Here is a 16,084-nt window from a genome sequence, read left to right as displayed (position 1 = left end):
AATTGCTAAATTGCTATATATATATATTTTTTTTTTAACACCTATAGGATAGTGCCTCCACCACTGCCTTGGGCAGCCTGTTCCAGTGCCTGACCACTCTTCCCATGAACAAATTCTTTCTAATATCTAATGTTAACCTCCCCTGGCACAACTTGAGGTCATTTCCTAAAATGAAAGGTTCAGTTAATAGGACATTTTAACAACAACAGCAACAACAAAATTACAGAGTCCGTTCCACAGCCTTTGTTGCAAACCTGGTGTTCCCTACGTGTTGCATACTCAAATGGAATGATGTATTTCCTTTTAAGAGCAGGAGATCCAATCCCTGTGCCATTTGATGGGTTAGGTTTGGTGCTGGCTGCTTAGCAAACACTGAGAGCACTGCAGAGAGGGAAGCAGGGGGAAGAAAAAAACCAAACCAAAAAGTAGTAGCAGAAGATGTTTTGGCAGTTAAGTAGTTCTCTTGTAGAAGAGTTGTTTCCAGGACAACAAGGTTGATGGAGTTACAAAGTGAGTGTGTGTTTTCTTTCCTCTTCAACTGGTTAATCAGTGAGGTAGGAGAACTTGCTTTGTAGGTGAGTTACATGAGTTATTTTTAGTCTGCACTTGATTGTCCATGTGGCTCTTTTCAGCTATTTAGGAGATAAGTGACATGCAAGGAGTCACATTTGCTTTGGGTTTTTTTTTTAAGGTCATACGGTATTTTTTAAAATGACAATCTAGACTATTAACAGCTCTTTTTGGTATTTTTTATGTGTTTGTTTCTCAGAGAAATAAAACAGCTTTGTTGCTTCAAGTTTCAAGCTCATCTCGCTGGTGGGATGTGAGTTTCTTTCACTGTTTGCACAGAATTTTTCCTCTGTTGGTATAATACATATTTTTTTGTATATACTAATGATATACTGTCATGCAAATGAATTTGGAATAAATTAAAGTATTAATTTTCTCCCAGAGTATATTCAGCTGTAGGATTCCATTATGAGATCTATTTTCAACTGGAGTTTGGAACTTGGAATAAGCCAGCACTGAATTAAATGTAGTTGCCAATTTTAAAGGGGCACAGCTCGCATAAAATCACACCCATCTCCAAAATATGTTGATCTATTTAAAATCTGGAGGAGTATGATGAAATCTGTACTTGTGTGGTTTTCCTTTGTATATTTTATTGTACTCTGAGTCTTTTTTTTATTTTTTTTTTCCTGCACAACAACGTTTTAAGAAAGAAATGCCTTTTTTTTTTCCTCAAAGCCACAAATATTGGCTGTGCATTTTAGAGGCAGAAATAACAAAAATAGTGTCCAGGTCATTAGTGAAAAACACACTTCATAAAGCTCTATTGTTCTGCTAAATTAAATGGCTTCAAGTTTATATGGGTTGATGATTTCATACCCCCTAATGATACATGTATTTATTTCATATTGAGATTTTAGAATTTAGGATTAAGAAAACACTTATTGTGCATAGTTTTCTGATGAATCAATGAGATGCTCAGCTTCTTTCTACATGTGTTGGGGTTCTTCTGAGGCTGAAGGTTGGATGCCACGTGCTAAGGCCTGGTGGTCACTTGAGAAAAATTAAGTTTTATGCTCGAAATCCATGATCCTTTGTGGTTTTGCGAGAATGGCATGGCATAAAAGAGGCCATGCTCAGGTGATCCTGGTGATCACTGAATTATTTCTGTATCTTGGGGCTTTCTAACTTTTTGGAAAAGGAAGGGAAGCAGTTTGACAAATCCACGCTGGCATTTACTTGTTGCTTTGTTATCCCTTCCTGGCAGCAAACTGTAGCCAGAGTCAGGATTCTTTCTGACTGGTGTCCTCCTTTTTCCCTCTTTCCATCTCTTTTTTTTTTTTTTTTTTTTTTTTTTGGCAAATCCTTTTTTTTTTTTTTTTCCCTTGCAAATTACCATTTTCAGCAGAACAAGAACTGCACTGACCTTGAGCGATGAGATGTTCTGGGCTTCATTTTCCACTCTGTCCCCAGTTATTTAGTTATTCCATTATCTGGAGCAATCCAGTTCTTCTTCATGGAGGTTTGAGTAGTTCTTCCAGGTCTCTACTTGGCCTAGTAAGGGAATGAGGAATTCTTTTTTGCTCCTTCTGCTGGAAGTTTGCTAATTATGTGGTTAAATAGAGAATGTAGCATCAGAGCATTCTTTTTCAGGACAATACTCTCATAGCTCTACTTAGATTTTTCTGTTTGTTTTTCTGGTTGCTTGCTCTTCTTTTGCTTCAATTCCCAGTAAGGTATGGATATAGTTTTTCTGTTTCTGTAGATTTCTATAGATTTTCTATAGATTTGAGTCCAAAGCACAAAGCAGGACATAAGGAACAACCCTTCCAATATTCAACTCCCACTGAAGTGTCTTAGAGTGCCTGGAACACAGGGGTACCAGGTATGACCCCAAACCAAGAGGAAATCATCACCTCTCTGAATTAGGTGCTGGAGGCCAGCAAAGAACACTCACAGATCTGAGAGAACACCACAAAGATATCTTTGAGCAATAAAATCCTTTAAAAAAAAAGTTTATTCACTTTATCTGTGGCTACAAGGAATTTCTTTGGTCAACTCTGCAGTAGGTTTTGGAATTTATTTCTAGTTTGTCAGTGTTATGCTCAAACCACCAAGCAGTCTCCAAGGTTCATCTTGATAGAGCAGTTTCAGGAATACTCTGGCAATCAAAATCAGGGAAACAGTCAAGAAGGATGGAAATATTTTCCAGTGTTGACTAAAAGCAAGCAGTAAGCTTGAAGCATTACCTAACAACGTAATGAGAAACGTCAGTTCAAGCAAATGCTTTTATTTTTTTAAACAGAATTTGTTTTCTTTGTTGTGTTGCAGAAAAAGAAACGGTGGCTGAGTTGCACAAGTGAACCAGGACGACGCAAAATTAAGTCAAAGTGGAATGCTCATTTTCCTATTTTGTAAGTCTGTTGGTCAACTTTACTATAAGGCATCCATTTAATTATAAAGGCCATTAGTTTTCCTCATTTCTTGGTTTGTGAGTGCAGTTTGTAGAACTGTCTGGGTTCCCTGTTTTTGAGCTCAATGTGAGGGACACAAGGTGGATCTTTTCTCTGCCTTTGCCATTACTGTGTCAAGGCACAGAGGAGGTCAAGGCTGGGTTGTGTCTTAATTATTGTTGTAGCTGTGCTGATCCAAGGAAGTGGAGAGGTTTGAAGGCAAGAAGGGCTGGAAAGGCCTTGGCCTTGGCCTCCAAAAGTTGTATTTGGCCTCCAAAAGTTGTACAGTAGTATTGTCTGTAATATCAGCTGGTGTAAGAGGAGTTTGGACCTTACTTTGAAGCTGCTGTTTTGGCTGAGTATTTTGGAATACATTTAAAATGTTCACTTGGGTACTGTAAGAGTTCATGGTTTGGAGCAGCCTGGTCTAGTGGAAGGTTTAGCACAAGAGTTTTTCCATTTTGGTCAAAAGAGCAGCGTGTTCTTCAGTGGTATTTTGCACAGCAAGCCTTGCAGACCATCTTTGTGATTCACTTGCAGTATTCAATGGCACATTTTAGAGAGAGCTGCCTCCAACTGTCTTGAACAGAGCATGTTCTGTGTGGTAACAACATCTACCCTGCAGTTGTAATAACAAAACCCAAGGTGCTTTTACTGAATCTGGTTTCACACCAGCTAACAAGTGGACTCATTATAAGATGATGTGAGGTTTTCTATGTATTGACTCAATTCTAAAATACCTATAACTCTGCAAAATGCGTCTCAGCTTGTTTACTAAGCGAGAAGTGTATTTTTGATGCATAGGTTTTGAAATTATTGGTGACTCCAGTTTTTCCGACAGCCTTTGTGGGGTGTTTTAGTTAAAATTGTTTTGTACTTCTATGGATGCCATTTTAATTTGTACCTATATCTTTATTTTTTATTTTTTTCTGTCAGAAAAGTTTTTAAGTAATTTTGCAGAGCTGCTTTTTATAGACACTCAATATTTAAAAAAAAAGAAAAAAAAAGTGGTAGAACATGTGTCAGGCATCTGCAATTCCTTCAGCATCATGTTTTCCACAATGATTTAATAGCTATTGAGTCTCCTCAAATATCTTTGTTTCCAAGACCTGTTTTATGGTAATAAATCATCTTGGCTGTTAAATTCTTGAAATGATTCAGTAGGACAATCGTTTCCTTAGCACATTCCCTGAGAGATCATAGATAGAAATGGAAAAGTCTTTAACCAGGTCAGCTTTTTCCCTGCAATACATGTGGTCAGTGCTGGAAGTGATAATGAAGTTGCCAGCATTTGTTCTGGTGAACTGCAGTTGTCCAGTGTTCCCTGTTCATTTCTTGCTAATTTACAGTGAGTTTTCTGATAGAGGTACTAAATTGCATTGAGAAATGCTGAGCCAGATACAGAATAAGAGACTTGTCACGGTGTGGTGGAACTTTTAATTTTAAAAAAGATCTGTCTCAAAATTCATATAAAAATACCAGTGAAATCACCCAAGACTTCCTTAATTTCCTCTTCCATTTGCACCTGAGGGTGGTGCAGTCCTTGGGGTAGAGATTGGTTTAATAAATTGTCAGATATGTGAGCATGGTTAAGTCACGATACCTGGTCTGTCAGTCTCTGTGGGGTAGTCATGCATTATGTAACTCCTTGTGGCTTTCTGACACCTTGAAAAAAAGACTCTTTAAATTGGTTATTGCTTACTGGGGGCAAGCAAGGAGATAATTCAGCCAAGAGTAGGTGAGGAGTTTTCTGTATTAAGTAGCTCATCTAGAACATCATGTCTGTAAAGAAAAAGGATGTGTGGTTTTGGTCAAAACTATGGACATCTGGAGTTCAGGGAGATAAGCAACAGGTTAGAGAGGGATTCAAGGAGAGATGGTATCCCTTGACCTAAAGTGTGTATCTCTGAATTACTGCTGGTTTCTTTTTGTGATGTTTTCGAAGTTGAACATCAGATACGGTTGCAACCTCTGTGGTAGCCCAGAGAAGCTGTGTGTGCTCCATCCCTGGAAATGTCCAAGGCCAGGCTGGATGGGGCTTGGAGAAACCTGGGATAGTGGAAGGTGTCCCTGCCCATGGGAGGGGGTTGGAACAAGATGATCTTTAAAGTCCTTTCAAATCAAAGCCTTTTTTATGATACTTGAATCATCCTTTCGGTTGCGTGCTGAGGACAGCAATAAGTTTTGGTCTTATTCACGTAAACATTTCCTTAAAATAATCAGGCTTTGTGATCTGGGGTTCTTGGTTCTCTTTCCTGCCTCAGAAAAGGAAGCAAAGCAGCTTCCCCAAGGTTTAGAGCAGATTAATGTATAAAATTAGATTAAATCTCTTACATTTGTTTCGGAAACGGAAGCCTTGTATTCCTACAGGCCTCACCTGCCAAACAGAGATAATTCCATTTTAACTGTGCATTTTCATCAGGTGCTTTTACTGCCAGGCATAAACCTTCATTTTTTCAGTGATGTCCTTTAAAATGATCCAGAATAACTTTTGCTACAGTCACAATAGAGAACAACCTTTGCTTTTAAAAGATGGGCTCCAAAATTCCATCTGCCCTGTAGGCTCTTGGCAAGAGTACACTGTGTCATGGCATTGTATTGATTCCAGTTGATGTCTCACAGAAAATAAACACTTGTACCATGCACACAGACGTATTTAGGGTTGGTAGAAGTATTTTCTGTCATAGTGCTGTTTGAATTTTTGGTTGGTTGTGTGAGGCTGGTCTTAAAAGGGACCAGATGATCAGAAGCTCTTTACTGGTTGAGGAAGCATTCTGCTAACTAATGAACCTTCCATAGAGTGGCTTTGTCATTTGTGTTTGTCACTTGTACCTGTGAAGTGAGGGCACCAGGGCTGCTTCAGGTCTCAGGCACAACAATAAATATTAATATTTTATCTCTTCATCAGTAAAAGCCCAATATCTGACCTCAGGATGAGCTCACTCCTGCCTCATCTCTGAGCAAGTAGGTATCTTAGAGCATATTCTCTTTTACTCTGAATGAGAAGGAGGGTTTGAAAAGAAAATCACAGACAGCCAGGGTTTGTAAAAAAGCCATTTTCCTCTTCAGGTGTCCCTTTTCTTTTGAGAAGGTCCATGGGTGTGGATGGCATGAAAGGAGACAAACCCTGAAGGGGTCAGTGAGGGGAGTAGCCATTCACTCAGGCAGTGGGTATTCAAAGAGAAACTCTCCATTTGACAGTGCTGTCTTCTAGATGACTTAGAAACATAAAAACACCAGTTGGATTTAAAAGAGAGCTTTTAATTTCTGTCAGACGTGAAAGTACCTGTAAGTTTAATGTGTGCTTTGCAAAAAAAGAGGAGCTTGCTAAGATGAGTTCTTAGATTTCCTTTTTGTGCCTTGTCTCTTGGGTGGTGAGGTGGCTCCACAGAGAAAACTCTGGCACCAGCATGGACACTGAGAACCTTTCATGTGTCTTTTGTAGGAGCAGTCCTTGTGCCACGTGAGCTGTGTGCTGGTGTGATCTGTGTTACTCACTGCCCTTCATGGGGCTAAAGGATGGTTTGTCAGTGTTTTGGATAATTGCCTCATCTCTGCCTGCAGTGAGGTTTATCTGCATCTGAACAGATAATACATAAAATGCATTATACATGATATTAGTGCAGGAAATAGAAGCATCATAAATATATATCTTTAGTAGCATCTTAGCAATTTCAATTTTCATAGTTTCCAAGCAATGTTTTTTCTCTTCATAGGATGGAGTGCTGCTTCAAATCTGTATTTAGTGTGCCCATATGAAAAGAAATTTGGCTTTAGATAAAAATTTAGGACTTCCTTCTTTTTTCCTGTTTTCTTGTCTCTGAAATACCAATTCCTTTTATATTCTATGTGTACAGATGAGGAGATAATGGCTGAGATACCACATCAGTTAAAAGGAAAGTCTGAGCAGCCCAGAATTAACACTTAAATCTATGTGGAAAACCTTGCTGGAGTGCAAAATGGATTTAGGTTTTTAAAATGAAAGAATGGTAGGACACAGAGATGGAGCCTGGAGATCTCTGTGTTGTTTTTGCTTCTCATCTGTTGCATAAGCTTGGACAAGCTGCTTTGCATTTTCCTGCTTCATTTCTCCTGTCAGAGATCTGTGTGTTTCACTTGCTGTTGGTAAAGCACTTCAAAATCTTGAATTAGTATTATCGTGGACTTCTCTGAGCTTACTTAAAATCCATTTCCTCCTCACTTACGCTTTCCTAAGGACAAGAATAAATAGAAATTTCTTTTTTTCCCAAATGCTATGGATTGACTGATATTCTGCAGCTGCTCAAGGTCAGATTTAACTGCTCCTTTCTACTGTCTTAGCATCCCCTGAGCAGCTCCAAATCCAGAGTCCTGTTGGGTACATTGTGTCTCCAATTCTCTTAGGGACATGGTCTGTCAAGAGGTGTTTCCTTCTTCATTGTATTCAGCAGCTGAGAGTTCTCCAAACCTCCTGGTGTAACAGACCTTCACAGGCTGATCTTGCACAGAAATCAGCCAGAGCCTGGAGCACTGTGTGTGGGTGGCTGACCTGGGTGATGCTGCAAACTCAGTTTGAACCCCCAAAAGCACTGGCAGGGTATCAGTGTTGTTCTCTGCAGCATCCTCAGGTGTGTGGCACAGCACCTGAGCACCTCCTCACCTCCTGGTCCCCAGAAGTGCAGGGCTGATGTTCCTGTGCCAAACTGGGGCGCAGTGAGCGTGAACCTCAGTGCAGGGAGACGTTCCTCTCCTCAGGTGCTGCTGCTGCAAATATGTGGAGTGAATTCAAGCAGGAATTAGAGGATGTGGATGCAGTGGTTAACCAGGAAAGTGCATTGATCCTGCTCAGCCAAGTGTTGCAGAAATTTATCTTGCAGAGTGTTAAATCACTGCTGTTAGAAGAAGCCCCTCTCCAGTGAAACATCCCTGCTCAGAAGCAGCTGCCACACTGCTGGGCAGCTCTGCCTGCTCCATTTAAAACATTACCAGCATCCTGGCAAGGATCCCAGGGACAGAGCTGAGGAAGTGGATGGTGTAAAAGCAGAACTGTTTGGGCTTTTTGTTCTGCCTCCATCCCTCAGCCTTGCTGGGACTGTGCTGTGACAGAGCATCTGCATCCCACGTCTGGAGACACGGAGAGTGAGCTCCTGAAGGGTGGCTGCTCATCCCTGGGCTTCCTTTCAGGGGTGTTAAAAGCCCTGCAGGCTGTACACAAGCGAGCTGTAATTTATTTTAATTAAATACAATAGCTGCATGCACGCTGCAGAAGGGATAAGACAGGGATTCCCCACCTCTGATTTATCGTCTTGCTGTTTGGATTTCTTTGCCATTGTCTTCCCACTCACAGATTTACGCAGGGATGTCTCATCCTCTCCCTCCTGTGCTGTTAGCAATGGCATCTGTCTTTCAAAATACAATTTTTCTTAAATTTTTCTGTTGTTGAGAAGCCATTCTTGCTGTGTATAGCAGAGCTGTCCCTGCCTTCCTGACACACACCTGTGCAACGTTTATTTTAGTCAGAGAGCTACAGGAAGCAAAGTCCCCATCCTTTTGAAGCCTTCTCATAGCTGATTTTTATTTTTTGAATTAGGGAGCTGGGAGTACCCACCCTGGGGCTGGCAGGCAGCCTGACAGGAAGCTGGACAGACTGGCCTACTGGCCAATCTTGTTGCCTTTTATAGAGCTTTTTGGTTAAATCAGCACATTTCCACGCAATTGATGCTTTGCAGTGCAGAATTGTTGTATTTGGGAGGGCTTTGGCTGGCTCTGGTTTTAGTCTGCAGATTGTGACTTTGGGAGATGGTTCACTAATTTTAATAATTACTAGGGATGATTTTGTGAGGAGAGAGGAGGTGTTTCTATGGAAGAAAATAATTTTGGAATAATGCTTCTCAGCTGGTGTGAGGGATTGCACTGTTGGGGTAGGTGAGTTGGCTGGCAGCAACCTCACAGTCCCCATCCACAACTCTTGAACAACAACTCTTTCTGATCAAATTGCTGCCCAGTGGTTTTTTTTTTCTGAATGGCTTACCTGGTGGAAATGAAAACCATGCAGGACCTGGATATCTCCCACCTCTTTTGGTAGGGCAGAGCAAGAGCAGTCAGTGGGGAAGCAAAGCCTGGAGGAGCAGCAGAAGCCTTTGGGTCTGGAGGGCAGCTCCATCCACACAGCCGTGCCTGCTGCTCCATCAGGAATTGTGGAAGGAGTTGAGGAACGTTTGAAGGAGCTGGGGCTGTTTATCCTGGAGAAGAGGAGGCTCAGGGATGCCCTTATTGCTCTCTTCACCTTCCTGAAGGGAGGCTGCAGACAGGTGGGGGTCGGTCTCTGACAGAACCAGAGGGCACAGCCTCCAGCTACAGCAGGGGAGGTACAGGTTGGATATTAGGGAAAAGTTTTTCACTGAAAGAATAACAAAGCACTGGAATGCTCTTCCCAGGGAGGTGGTAGAATCACCATCTCTGGATGTGTTTAAAAAAAGACTGGACATGGCACTTGGTGCTATAGTCTGGTTGAGGTGTTAGGGCATGGGTTGGACTCAATGATCTTAGCGGTATCTTTCAATCTCATTATTCTGTGATTCTATGGGACTCTGGCCTTCAGGTCATGGAATTGCTGGGAGGAAGCCAATTTGCGTTCCAAGGCTGCAGGTTGAATGATGTTGTCATTTTCTGGACTTCCTCAGCATCTCATGTAAAACCCCTCAAACCCACTGGCACAGCAGAACCATCAGTGCAGCACTTGAGACAGATCAGGCTGATCTTGAGCGCATTTTCTCTCTTAGATCTCTTCAATAAATGAATCTGCCTCCTTGGAAGGTTCTCTGGATTATGCAGCATTTTGAGGCTCGGAGTTTGCAGTGAATCACTGCAGTCTCGTCCCGCAGCCCCAGGAGCTGACGAGTGCCGGTTAGCCGCGCCCGGAGTGGCCGGTGGAGACCGCGGATTCCGCCACTGCCAGGTTCTCCGCAAGAACCCCGGGTAGCGGTTCCGTCTGCGGCCTGGGTGGCGCAGGCCAGAGCGGGACTACGAAGCACTGAGGCGAAGGAAGGAGAGAGCAGACACTGGTATGGCTGCCAAGGCGCTTTATTGTCCCAGGTGGGACCAGTGATGGTGTCAGAGAAGGACCTTTGGGGAGGCACTGATAAAGGGGATGGGCGTGATGCGAGGAGACACGAGGGAACCAAAAAATGAAGCCCAGGGGAGGAGTGAGGGACACAACTGAACCAATAAGGATTGCACAGGGAGGGAAAAGGCTCAGGAGACAAATCATATCTTAAGTAAGGGATAATTGGCATAGAAATTTCTCGAAATAAAAGGGGGTGGTTACGGTGATGGACAGGGAAACTGGGCAGCACCAGGAGGGAGGAGATAAACTTACAAGGACATAAGGGGAAGGAGTAGGGGATCTGTCACCTTGACAGACAGGTCACTGGCGGGAAAACAAGGGACGAACAACTCAGGGACAAACCATTATGAGGGAGGAACGTGGGGAGGGTCAAGCCATAATCTCAATTTATAAAAAATAACCAACTTTACAGCAAAACCTGTATAAAACACACAAGGCTACAAATCACAAATTAGCAGTTCCTAAAAAAAATAATGTCAAGTGAAATTGGTCTTTGCTTAAATTGTTGCTGCTTTCAGAGTAAACATGAATGTGACCTGGATTCTCAGAAGCAGCTCATATTGTCGTGGCCTTAGAGTATTCCTTAGAATGGATCTGATGTTTACACAGACATAAATAATCATCTGTATAATTTTGCTGAGCCACTCTTAAATGGAGTGCCATCCACCAGGGGAAGATATATTTGGAAGTACAAAATACTTTATATGTTTGGGTTTTGTTGTTGGCTTTTGGAACTCCAATATTTGCGCAGTCACTGTGTGAAAGCTGAATTTGTAAACCCCACTGGAGGAGAACTCGGATGATAACTGAGAGCACCAGTGAAAAAATAAATAGGAAGACTCTCCTATTGTGTAATTAGTTTGAATAAGTTAGTGGTTCTTGTGTACATGGAGTGTAACTCCACAGGATCCCATCCAGGTACACATAAGTAGTAAGAGATAAGTAGTTCCTCAGAAATCAAAGGAAGTTTAATCTTAAAAAACTTATAATAGGAAAGTGTGGCCTTTTTATCCAGAGGCTAAACTAGTTAAGCAAACATCTAATATTGACTTACTTCTGAGTCTGGTTTTGGGTGTGAAAAGTATCTCTACCCAAATGAAACATGCCTCTTTTTTAACTTTTGTTAAAAAAGAGGCATGTTTGATTTTGGTAGAGATACTTTTCCCCCAAAAAGTGTGTGTGCCATGAGCTCCTGCCTAAGCCAAGGGTGACTCTCTTAACTCCCTTTGTGCTTTTCTGTTTTCTCCCTGTGCTCTGCTCCAGTGCTCAAGGGGCACAGGGAAGTTGAGGTCTCATAATGTGGCTGTTGTTAAATAAAACTAAACTGAGATTCAAGCCTTCAGAGCCTGCAGGAGTAAGTCTGCAAATTAGTTTTTTCCATACCCAAGACGCGTGAGTCAGATTTTGCTAAATGAGTCAAAGCTGTCCTCAGATTCGTTTAAGACACGCTCATGGATGTGTAAATTAGACCAGTAGTAATACTGTGCACAGGAATGGCTTCTGAATCTGATGTAGTTTGCACTGCCCTTGTGAGTGCCAGGGTGGACAGAGGTGATGAGGAAGGGCAGCAATTCGGGTTTGCCTGGGAGCCCAGGAAGGGTCGGGAATCCTCCTGCAGCACGGAGGGTGCACACAGGCTCCCTTTACTTCTTTGCTGCCCTGGGAGTCATCCAGGGCCTGAGAGGTGTTAATGTGGGTGTGCTCATCCTGGGTGATGCTGCTCAGCTCTGCCTTCCTCCTGACAGCCCCACAGACACCAGGATGGCCATTGTCCCTGGGATTGAGAACTGTGGCAAAATCCTACTTGGCTCATCCCTTGGGAGACGTGTTGGGCTTCCAGACACTGCTCTCACAGCAAGAGCAATATTCTCCTAATGCCTTCCTGGAAATAAATGCCTTTCCCCATGCTTTCCATTCCCAATGCCAACATTCCTGTGCATAAAGCTGTCCTCCCAGGTCAAGTGTCTGGAGCTGCCACCCTTCACCAGGATGTGAGTCCCGCATAGTTTGCTGGCTGTGTCATGCAGGAACACTCCCTTTCCTCAGAAGGAACTACATGACCATTAAACATCGAGCCACAGGAACCTTCCAAGTCTTAGTTTCTTCTTCTCTGTTCCTGTGTTTAACCCTCCCTCTGAGAAATCTCTCTTTGGATTGTGACTTTTTGACCAGGAAGTGAATTTGATGGCTCCGTTCTCAATCGTCGCTCTTTGACTGGCCACAGTCAACAAACATCCTAATATTGTGCTCAGAAAAGTGACTAATCCCTCCTGTGTTGAATGAACTGGTAGACAGGCATGCATTTATTTTCCCTGTTCCTGTGTGTAATCAAACTAAAAGGAATTTTTGAAATTTTCTTTTTTTCCGCAGTTCTTTTGGTGGGGACCCAGAGGAAGTGAGTGATAGAATTCAAATGTAGCAGTTGAAAGATTTCTGCCATTACTTACTTGTGGTACAAAGATGGGTTGGCAGCATCAGATACATGATATGCACAATGTCTTGTAGGTCCCTGGATGGTTTTAATTCTTCTATAACTCAAACCAGCACTGAGTTGTCTTCATTCTCAATGAAGAAAGTCATGTTTTTTGAAATTTATGTGGTTTAGATCATTCAGATCTTCATTATCTTTTCTAAAGAGTTTTGATTAATAAGATGATGATTGTAGAAGAGTGGAATTCAGGATTCCAGCAGCAATTCTGTCACTTTTTTCCCTCTAGTTTAATTCTGGCAAAGTTTTGTGAAGCACACAGTGTTTAAAAGGTGTTCTGTACTTTTTTTACTCATTTTCTTTCTCGTTCCTGACTTGTTCCATCTATGTGAGTTTGTGACTCCATTACCTTACTTCATCTCCAATCTGCCAGTAATTTCTGAGTTAATTAGCAAGAAGCTGACAGCAACAGGTTTGAGATTTTTTTTGTGCTAAGGTTTCATTTTGGGAAACTCTTGTGTTCCAATTGGAGAAAGTATCTTTTGCCTGAGGGAATTCAGAAGTCTGCTTCCCTGTCATGCTGACCTGCAAAGCTGTTCATGTAAATGTAAATGTTCATGTAAATTTTTTATTTCTAAGGAATTTAACAAGATTCACCATTGTCAGTTGCCTCTCTCTGACAGCTGCTCGAGAAGGTAGTTTAAAGTAAGTCTGTAATTTTTTGGCACCTGTAGCTGAGTAAGATAAACCCAGTCCTGATTCATACCAATAATCTAGTCACTGTTGTATGGGTGCAGAGTCTCCCAGAAGGTGTTTTGTGTACATGAGTGCTTTATCCTATTCCCTGCAGATGGTTAGGGATGCTGGAGTGATTCCAGAAAAGACAGATTTAAAATCAGAACTCACTTTTATTCAGGATTTTGCACCACTTCCTGGACAGTATGGTAAACAGTTACTTGGAAGAAAAAAAAAAAGAAAACTTTTTATCTTGTTTGGAATCTTTCTTGGGGTTGCTGCCCCACATGCTAAAGACAGATCTGGCTGTTTTGATGTACAGGAAAATGCTTGAGGATCCGGTGTTTAAAGACTGTGAAAAACCACTTTAGGGAGTACCAGTTGTATTTTCAACCACATACATTATTGCTCAGCTCTTTACATGAGGCATGTGCCATGTCTCCTCAGGCAGTACAGAGAAACCTGTCTTCATTGAATCTGTGTGTCATTTTTAAATACATAAAATAATAAAATGACATTGTTCTGAAACACCAGACAGTATCACAAACCCCACATATAAAATTCACCCCGTTGATTCATGTTTTGTTGCTACGCTGTGTGAAATAGAATTGAGGTTTCTGACCCCTAAGAAAATGAATTGCCATTATGGTTTTGTTGTCTGCACACGTAAAGTCTGTGTTTCACCAAGTGTTTGTCAAAAGGGAGTGGAGTCCTTCACTATTCAAAAGAGGGCATCACATTAAAACTGAGCTCGTACCACAGTGTATTTTTTTCTCTCTCTTTTCCATTTTTGGGTCAGATGATTCAGGTTTTCCTCAGTGCTTTTAACCTTTTGCCATCTGACTGAGCTGCTCAGTGGACAGCAGAGCTGTGAGGGCATCACTGAAAAAAATGCCTCTGCTGGGAGAGCTCTGTTTCACTGTCTCACAATGTTTGCTTTCAGTTCTTAGCTCTTTGTTACTGTCTATTTTTCCTCAGCACTCAAGTGGCATCCTGGTAAACATTCCTATATTCTTTCACCTCTAACACTTTCCCCTTCTAGTGGAGAAATCCACATGTGAGATAGAGGGGGAAAAAGGGTTTGTAGCTCATATAATTTACCAGCTCTTCATAGAAATGTAGACTTAATTGCTGGCAACAGAGCAAAAAACCAGACCATTACTGTTTCTTACTGTCATTTGGACAAAAATTTCCATACCTTGCTGGATGTTACATCATAAAATCATCCTCATATTTTGTTCCCCAAATAATAAAGTGAGTGAACCCTTTAACTTCCTTTGTGAAATGCAGGAGAGAATTTCCAGTGCACTTGTGGGCTGCCCTGTCTTTTAATATTTTGAAATTCATTTTAAAACATTCATAGGGGTGTGCAAGTGTACAGGAGTGTGCAGCACAGCAGTGATTTAGCTGGATTATTTGGAGGCAGAGTGGTAGAGATGGCAGAAATATATTTGAAAATACCCTCCAAATAGTTCATGTGGCTCTTGTGCAGTACAGAAATTCTTCACTGAGCAGACCTGAACCAATGATTGTGTTTGAAGAGCAGAGGCTAAATTATGATTTTAAAATGGCTTTACGTTCCTCGCGAAGACCAAGTATTCTATCTTACTTTGAACATCATAAATCTGCCCAAGGCAACAGAGTTAGAACAGACCCCCATTGCTGCAAGTGAAAGCTGAATTTGGTCCTTCTTGTTCTGTGCTTTTTACTCATGTGATAATCTTTCCATAAATCATATATAAAGGTTTTACTTCCTCCTTTTACCAATCAGATCATGTAAAATGCAGATGAGCCCAGCTTCTGGTTTATTAAACATCAGCAGAGCACCCCCTCTAAATCCCCTTTGGTCACACCAGCCCTTTGAAAAGAAGACAGCAAGAATGAGACAAACTTTGACTGATAAAGCAGAGTTTTTTTGGTCTCCTCCCTTTCTTACTCTGACCTGCACTTTGCTTTCGCTATAAAGCGAACGTAGAAATGACCCTGTGGGAGTGGTGAAACTGCAGCACAGAAACAAAAACTATTTGGATTCACCCGAAAGCTGCTCATTCGCTTGCTCCTCTTTTTATTAACGGCTCCAAGCGTGCAGCCTGTCTTGTTCTGACTACGTGTCTGTCAGCAAGAGCAGAGGTAATTCTTCATGTGTCTCTTTCCTTTTAATAGTGCTTTAATTTTGCCAGAAAAGCTATTTATATCTTTATGATTATCTGTTATTTTAACTACTTTAAATATGTGCTTAGAGCTGCCTCCTTTTCCAGTATGTTTTTTTCAGTAAAGAAAAGGGGGGAGTTTAGATTCAGAACCATGTTTTACAGGTGGAAATCCCAGCTGTCTTCACTGGAGGTTGCAAAGCAGCTTTCAGCAGACATCAGCAGCCAAAATTCAGTCTATAATAGGTTTTTGTTTTAATCATCCACGTCTACCACGATGAACATCTCTGTGTGCTGTTGGTGTTGCCAGCACTTTCGTGTTAGGGAAAGTACATTACTGTAAACTGATGAGCAAGTTCTTGTTGCTGTTTGCTCTGGCGGGGTAGGATATTTTTAGAAAGTCGCTTCAGAAGTGTAGAACTTCCTGATACTTTTTTTGTTATTTCTCTTTGGACTCAAAACGCGGGACTGGCAGCGATAAGTTCCGAGAGGATCGCTCTCCCAAGGCACGGAATTGTTCCTGGTCCTTGGCTGCCAGTGCAGGGTGTTAGAGTTATGAGAGCAGAGGTATGTTAACAACCAAAGAAAAGTTTGGTTTGGCTGGTGGCTGAAGCAAAAAAACCTCTTAAATATCACCGGGTAATTTCGTGCTCCTTAACGCCTTCGCAAGGTTTTTGCGTGAGGGAGGGAGGGAAGGAAGGAA

General features: G+C 41.8%; 1 long non-coding RNA gene across 1 annotated transcript in view; it reads left to right on the top strand.

Annotated features, from left to right (window-relative positions):
- LOC136556812 (uncharacterized) overlaps positions 1-16,084 on the top strand; it is a 115,541-nt gene that overhangs the window by 57,163 nt on the left and 42,294 nt on the right. The window contains exon 3 of the long non-coding RNA XR_010783700.1: positions 2,842-2,924. This is a non-coding gene — a long non-coding RNA (uncharacterized lncRNA). The remainder of the gene's footprint in view (positions 1-2,841; positions 2,925-16,084) is intronic.

The sequence above is a fragment of the Molothrus aeneus genome, chromosome 5 (genome assembly GCF_037042795.1).
Source record: "Molothrus aeneus isolate 106 chromosome 5, BPBGC_Maene_1.0, whole genome shotgun sequence".
NCBI classification, from domain to species: Eukaryota; Metazoa; Chordata; class Aves; order Passeriformes; family Icteridae; genus Molothrus; species Molothrus aeneus.
Note: the sequence above shows the minus strand (reverse complement) of the source record. Positions and strands in the feature narration are given on the sequence as shown.